This window comes from Acomys minous (assembly GCF_964271855.1).
Source record: "Acomys minous genome assembly, chromosome: 19".
NCBI classification, from domain to species: domain Eukaryota; kingdom Metazoa; phylum Chordata; class Mammalia; order Rodentia; family Muridae; genus Acomys; species Acomys minous.
The window spans coordinates 62,186,758-62,194,274 of NC_140499.1; the positions used below are offsets into that span (position 1 = coordinate 62,186,758).

A 7,517-nucleotide genomic window follows, 5' to 3' on the forward strand; every position below is an offset into this window, starting at 1 on the left:
TCAAACTCAAAGAGATCCACCTGCCTCTGCCTCCTGAGTGCTGGGATTAAAGGCGTGTGCCACCACGCCTGTCTGCTTTTGCTGTTGTTGAGACAGGGACTTGTAATGTTTCCCTGGCTAGCCTGAACTCAATATGCAGACTAGGCTGGCCTGGAATACACAGAGAATCACCTGCCCTGCTCCCAAGGGCAGAAATGAAAGGCATGAGCCACCTTAGCTGGCCCTCCTTCTCAGTTTTGAGGCATGGTCTCTCATTGAACCTGGAACTCGCCACGGAGCCATCTCTCCTGCTTCATGTAACTTCTATGATGATAGAATGTTCTTCTTCTTTTTTTTATTTTTTATTCTTTGGTGTTTCTTTTTTTTATTTTTAAATTTTATTTTATTAATTTATTCTTATTACATCTCAATGGTTATCCCATCCCTTGTATCCTCCCATTCCTCCCTCCCTCCCTCCCATTTTCCCCTTACTCCCCTCCCCTATGACTGTGACTGAGGGGGACCTCCTCCCCCTTTATATGCTCATAGGGTATCAAGTCTCTTCTTGGTTTTTTGGTCTTGCCTTTTTCAAGACAAGATTTCTCTGTGTAGCCTTAGCTGTCCTGGACTCACTTTCTAGTGGTATGCCCAAATTTTGAGAGGCTCCCCGAACAGACCACCCGAAAGCCGAGTCCAATTGCAGTGGCAAGGAAGTCTTTATTGCAGGGTCTAACCTGGGCCACCCCTCCTATGCACTGGCACAGCAGATGCAGGGGAGTGGCCTCGAGTCTCAATTGAGAGGAGTTTGTATAAGTTTTAGACAAAGAAATGAGCTTTACAGTATATGATTGGATGACATTTGGGCAGAAAAGCTGCAAGCAGAAAGTTACAAGCCTTAGCATTTCATAGTTGGGTAATAGGTGTAGGGGCAAGTTGGCCTATAGAAAAGATTGGCTGAAGTTATCATGGGGGCATTAGGAACTTTGGCCTGACTTCTCCTAATTGGTTGTTGCTATGTGACAGACCACCTGCTGGTCAGCTTGACTAGCAGCGAGTAGATTTGGATTTCCTAAGGGGAGCTGATTGTGTTGCTAGGGAATATTTTTCTGTTTAGACTAGTTTGCGGTTTTTCTGGATCTGAGTTCAGCCCTTGGAGAGGTTTAACACAAAATGGAGTACCTTTATTTCAAAATGGAGATACCTGGTCCTTACATTTCCCCTCTCCTGGTGACTGGAGAATCTCAACCGTGGGCCTCTGTGCTCTCTGGGTTTCATAACTGACTAGGTCTACATTTTGTAGGGGTTGGTAACCACCAGTTGGGTGATACCTAGTTTTTCTTCTACAAATTGTATTATCTCATTTAGGATACAAGGCCCAAAGGTGAGAAGGAGAAATAGAATGAACAAAGGACCCAAAACCATGGATATCAAGGTGGTTATCTGTGGATAGGAATTGAACCGTGATTCAAACCATCATTAATGTGGCTTTGGACAAACATAATCTAAAGTCTATCAAATAAGGGGCACAAAGCATTATTTGGAGAAACAGAACCAAGGATCCATTTGTCCTTTATGCTAGAGTCCTTTTGTTTTTAAGTAGCATTCAGTATTAGGTGGGATAACGGAGGCTGTAGTCTCTTCTGTAGCTCCTTCAAGCTGACATTACGACATTGTTATCACATGACCCAGGAAGGCTGAAAAGCTGGTCAAAGGCTAGGTAGTGGGGCACCTATCAGAGCATCTGCTTAGCCAATCTAGTTGAAGAGACAGGGAGCGGTCATGTCTGCAGGGCTGGTTAACATCAGCCTCCAGCCGGTCCAGATCTCAGCAGCTCGTAATCTACAGGTGATTTCTGGATGAAGTCTGTTAGCCAGGTAAAATATCTGCTAAGACAAATATAGGGACAGAACTAAATTTTTTCTAGCATTTGAAGGAGGTGAAGAATCCGGAAGCCAGGGAAAATCTCCATTTTCAGAAAGAGGTGGGTGCGCTTACCTGGAGCTCGCTTGGCCTGTGGCAGGTGGATCCAGTTCTTATGACTTTTTGCTTTTCTGAGGCTTATCCAGGTTTTAGCTTCCGAAGGAAGAAAATTAATATTACAGTTGTAAAAGACAGCAGCAGTAGACTCATACCTTTGAGACCCAGTAAAAGCATTAACAATTTTTTTTCTCAATTTCAGTAGCCTTGATATACGGACTGGACAGACTTGTTTTTAGCATAATAAGAAGCATCCTTTAAAAAAAAAGAAGAAGAAGAAGAAGAAGAAGAAGAAGAAGAAGAAGAAGCATCCTTAAGTCTATACTCAAAAATAAAAAGTCTATACTCAGACATCAAAGGGAAGTTAGGATCTTGAGCTTGTGACAGATAAATAGGCAGTCAGTGTGTCACCAGGTATCAGAACACTATTGATCTCATTTTTATAGGCCTCGAGTCATTTTGTAGCTCTACAACTTGTACCTTAAAACTTTTCCTAACATCCTGTAACCTTCATCACTTGCACTTCCCATTTAAACAGTTTCTTAGACCATCAAATACTTTCTTCATTACCGACTTTTAAATATCCCCTTAGGCCTTCTAGCATTTGTAGAACACCTTCTCAGGCCTTCTAATATTTTAGATTCTCCTAACTTAAACGTTCACATCATCAGAACTTACATATGCTTCATATTATTCTTTCTTTCTCCAGTTATTCACCAAGAGACACATGCAGTTGGTTCCTGGGAGCAGTCATCCAAATGAAGGATTAGTAAAAAGTGACACGAAAATCCGTTTACCTTTTAACATGAAGCCTGTGAGGCAGGCAAACTTGGCTGTCTTTTTAAATAAGAGAAGAGGCCTGGTACCTCGCAGTGTTAACTAGCTAGCGAGTTGCCTGATGAACTAACAGGGGCTCTAATTGTCGTCCAGTGGTCAAGCTACCCTTAGCTTAGCCGTCAATGTGATCAGAGACCTGAGAAGGAAAAATTGTAACCTAGATTAATCTCTATATCAATTAAAATGACAGCGATGACCAGCCAGTCTGCCACCAAGACAGCTGTCTCACCAGGCTCCTGTGGCTTCCTGGTATCATGTGCAAAGGCAGTCTGGCCATCAGGCACTGAAGACGAGAGGCCCTTTCTGTGGAAGTAGAACACGAGAGACTGACCTCACCTCGTTTTCAACAACTTGGGACAATAACTCTCCATGTGTCCAGCTTGTTGTCCACAGTCCATGCCGGGCCTAGCAGTGGGGGAAGCATTGGGGGAGTTTTGCCCAGTGGTTAGAAAACCACAATCCAGCCGTGTAGTCACCTGCCAAGCCAAAAGGCTTCTCAGAGACCTTAGGAAGTTACCGCTAGTATATGGTAATCTCTATCCTAATTAGTTTAAATATTTTTAATACTATACTCAGCAGATTCTGACAAGCTTGAGGGCCAGCATATCTAAGCTGAATCCTTGTCTATCTTTACCTGTCTGTTGTACAATACATCTTACAAACATAAGACTGGATGTCGTGACTTACAATCTGCAGATCAGTGTCTGCCTATAGGATAATCTGTCTATTTTTAGTATATCTGGATTGTTTACATTGACTGATTAATTTGGAAAACGCCCATGGTTAACTGAGCCAGCACCTAGTTAAACCATAAGTTGTGATTACCCTAAACAGTTTGTCATAGTAGCTCTTAAAAGGATTAGAACTTCACATGCCATTTTTAGGAATTACATATAATACCTTAAAAGAGTTGATATATAGTATGCTGTAGTCAAAATATAATCTACCTTAACTGACAGCTGACCATCAATTTGTATCTCCCAGGTATACGTAATAATGTAGTTATTTACCTCTGTTTAATTTTGAGACAAACATAAGAAGCCAAATAAATCCCATCCTGACAATCACTCATGACCATAAACATAGGCAAAGAGCCTTTAAGAATACAATCATTGATGAAGCAACCGATAACCTGCACATGTCAATTACTTTTAACAGTTACCAATAAGATGGCAACCGTTGGATTGGAGCTCCTTTACTTCAGCATCGAGATCTCTAAATGTAGGGGCTGGAAACTTTTCTGACTCCCACATGGCATGTCATTATAGAATCCAACGGTTTTCTTAAAAGAAAATTTATCATTGTTACTACATACTTAACTCATAATTTGCAGAGGTTTCTTTTAAGTCACTAGTACTTTGTATTGACTGTAAATGGCATAATTAATTCAAATGGTTCTTCTTACATGTGTTTAAGACTGAAGTCATAGAGTAAAACCATATTTTTAGAAGCCAAAACCAGACATTTAACAGTGTCACTGAGCCATCTCTCCAGCCCAATCAGTCTACTTTTTATAAGTCTTATCATTAAGAAAATAATCATCCCTGGACCATGGTGGTGCACGTCTATAATCCAGCACTTTGGGAACAGAAGCAGACAGATCTCTGAGTTCAAGGCCAGCCTGTTCTACAGAGTGAGTTTCAGGACGGCCAGGGATACACAGAGAAACTCTGTCTCCAAAAAGATGGGGCGGGGCCTCAGAGGTTAATAGTACTGATTGCTCTTCCAAAAGACCTGGGTTCAATTTTAGCAACCACATGGCAGCCCACAACTGTCTGTAACTCCAAAATCTGACACCCTAACACAGATATACATGCAGGCAAAACACCAATGTATATAAAATAAAAATAAATAAAAATTTAAGAGAAAAAGGAAAAAATCCTTGGAGATGGAGAGATGTCTCAATGATTAGGAGCATTTTTTGTTCTTGCAGAGGACTGGGGTTCACTTCCCAGCACCCACTCGGTGACTCAAAATCAACCGTAACTCCAGATCCAGGAGATGTGACTCATGTATCTAGTACATTAACCTGCATCCATACTCACAAAATAAAAATATTTTTTAAAGTGTAAAAGGATAATAACCCAGCTGAGTATGGCACCTCATCCTGTAATCTGCACACTTCGGGGGCAAAGGCAAGATTTCCTCACATTGGAAGTCAGCCTGAACTGCAGAGAGACTCTGCTTCCCAAAAAACCAGTCTAGGCTGAGAGTGCAGTCCAATGGAGAGGATTGTCCAGTGTGTGTAAGATCTGGATCTGATCCCTTAGAACACACTCACACAAACAAAGAAAGTTCTACCCTATCCACAGATTTACTTCTCACAGTTTCTGTGGCCTGAACTCTGCCTTGGCCCAAAAATACTAAACGGAAAATTCCAAGAATAAATAATTTTTGTTTTGTTTTGTGGCAAGGTTTCTCTGTGTCGCCTTGGCTGTTCTGGAACTCACTCTGTAGAACAGGCTGGCCTTGAACTCAGAGATCTACCTTCGTCTGCCTCCCACGTGCTGGGATTAAAGGTGTGCACCACCACTGCTCAGGCAACAAATAACTCTTGAGTATTAAATAAAATGAATCTCTCCGTCTCTCGCCATCCATTCTGATTAAGAACCGCCCTTGTGTGGAACGGATCCCAGCTGCGTACTCACCACCCTGCTACAGCACGTACTTTCAAAGAGGCCAGAGCTCAAACCTCAGGCAACATCCTGGGGCTCTGTCTCTTCAGTCACTTCATCTCCTCACGCGGAGATGGACTCACAAGAAGATGAGTAAGTACACTGTCAGGAGACAGCTTCGGTGGTTTTGGGGTTTTTGGGTTTGGTTTGGTTTGGTTTTGGTTTTTCAAGACAGGGTCTGTCTATGTAGCCCTGGCTGTCCTGGACTCATTTTGTAGATCAGGCTGGCCTCGAACACACAGAGATCCACCTGCCTCTGCCTCCCAGAGTGGTGGGATTAAAGGCGTGCGCCACCGCACACAGCGCACCAGGGCTTTTAATATGCCAGACAAGTGTTGTTTCCTAAAACTACACCACCAGCCTCAATATATCTGATTTTCTTCTCAATTTTTTTCATTCTTTTCTCCTCCCTGTGTGTGTGTATATATATGCATGTGCACGGGTGTGTGTGCGCACATGTGGGTGTGCATCTGTGCCTGTGCATGTGTATGCGCACACGCCTGCATGTGTGTGTGTGTGTGTGTGTGTGTGTATTTGTGTGTGTACATGCCATAGTTGATGTGTAGAAGAAAGAAGGAAACTTGTGAGGATTGGCTCTCCTTGTATCCGTGGATTCTGGGGGTCACAGTCAGCCCCTTTGGCCTAGCAGCAAGGGTCTCCACTCACTGAGCCGTCTCTCCAGCCCAATCAGTCTACTTTTTATAAGCCTTATCATTAAGAACATAATCATCCCTGGGTCATGGTGGTGCACATCTATAATCTAGCACTTTGGGAGGCAGAAGCAAGCAGATCTCTGAGTACAAGGCCAGCTTGTTCTACAAAGTGAGTTTCAGGACGGCCAGGGCTACACAGAGAAACCCTGTCTCAAAAAAAAAAGAAAAGAAAAGAAAGAAAGAAAGAAAGAAAGAAAGAAAGAAAGAAAGAAAAGAAAAGGAAAAAAAATCCATGGAGATGGAGCAATGTTTCAATGATTAGGAGCATTTTTTGTTCTGGCAGAGGACTGGGGTTCACTTCCCAGCACCCACTTGGTGGCTCAAAATCATCCGTAACTCCAGATCCAGGAGATGTGACTCATGTATCTAGTACACCAACCTGCATGCAGGCAAAACATCCATACTATATATATATATATATATATATATATATATATATATATATATATGTGTGTGTGTGTGTGTGTGTGTGTGTGTGTGTGTGTGTGTGTGTATGTATATGTATGTATATATGTATGTAAGAAGATAACCCAGCTGAGTATGGCACCTCACCCTGTAATCTGCACACTTGGGGGGCAAAGGCAAGATTTTCTCACATTGGAAGTCAGCCTGAACTGCAGAGAGACTCTGCTTCCCAAAAAACCAGTCTAGGCTGAGGGTGCAGTCCAATGGAGAGGATTGTCCAGTGTGTGTAAGATCTGGATCTGATCCCTTAGAACACACTCACACAAACAAAGAAAGTTCTACCCAATCCACAGATTTACTTCTCACAGTTTCTGTGGCCTGAACTCTGCCTTGGCCCAAAAATACTAAACGGAAAATTCCAAGAATAAATAATACCTTTTTTTTTTTTTTTGAGGAAAAGTTTCTATGTGTCGCCTCGGATGTTCTGGAACTCACTCTGTAGACCAGGCTGGCCTTGAACTCAGAGATCTACCTTCGTCTGCCTCCCACGTGCTGGGATTAAAGGTGTGCACCACCACTGCTCAGGCAACAAATAACTCTTGAGTATTAAATAAAATGAATCTCTCCGTCTCTCGCCATCCATTCTGATTAAGAACTGCCCTTGTGTGGAACGGATCCCAGCTGCGTACTCACCACCCTGCTACAGCACGTACTTTCAAAGAGGCCAGAGCTCAAACCTCAGGCAACATCCTGGGGCTCTGTCTCTTCAGTCACTTTATCTCCTCACGGGGAGATGGACTCACAAGAAGATGAGTAAGTACACTGTCAGGAGACAGCTTCGGTGGTTTTGGGGTTTTTGGGTTTGGTTTGGTTTGGTTTTGGTTTTTCAAGACAGGGTCTGTCTATGTAGCCTTGGCTGACCTGGACTCAC

At 42.8% G+C, this 7,517-nt stretch overlaps 1 long non-coding RNA gene across 1 annotated transcript; it reads right to left on the minus strand.

Annotated features, from left to right (window-relative positions):
- Positions 1 to 676: 676 nt before the first annotated feature.
- On the minus strand, positions 677 to 4,703 carry LOC311590694. The gene is made up of 2 exons (XR_014776959.1): positions 1,975 to 4,703; positions 677 to 1,862 (listed from the first exon to the last, which is right to left on the minus strand). It is a non-coding gene; the product is annotated as an uncharacterized lncRNA (long non-coding RNA).
- Between the last annotated feature and the right edge of the window lie 2,814 nt (positions 4,704 to 7,517).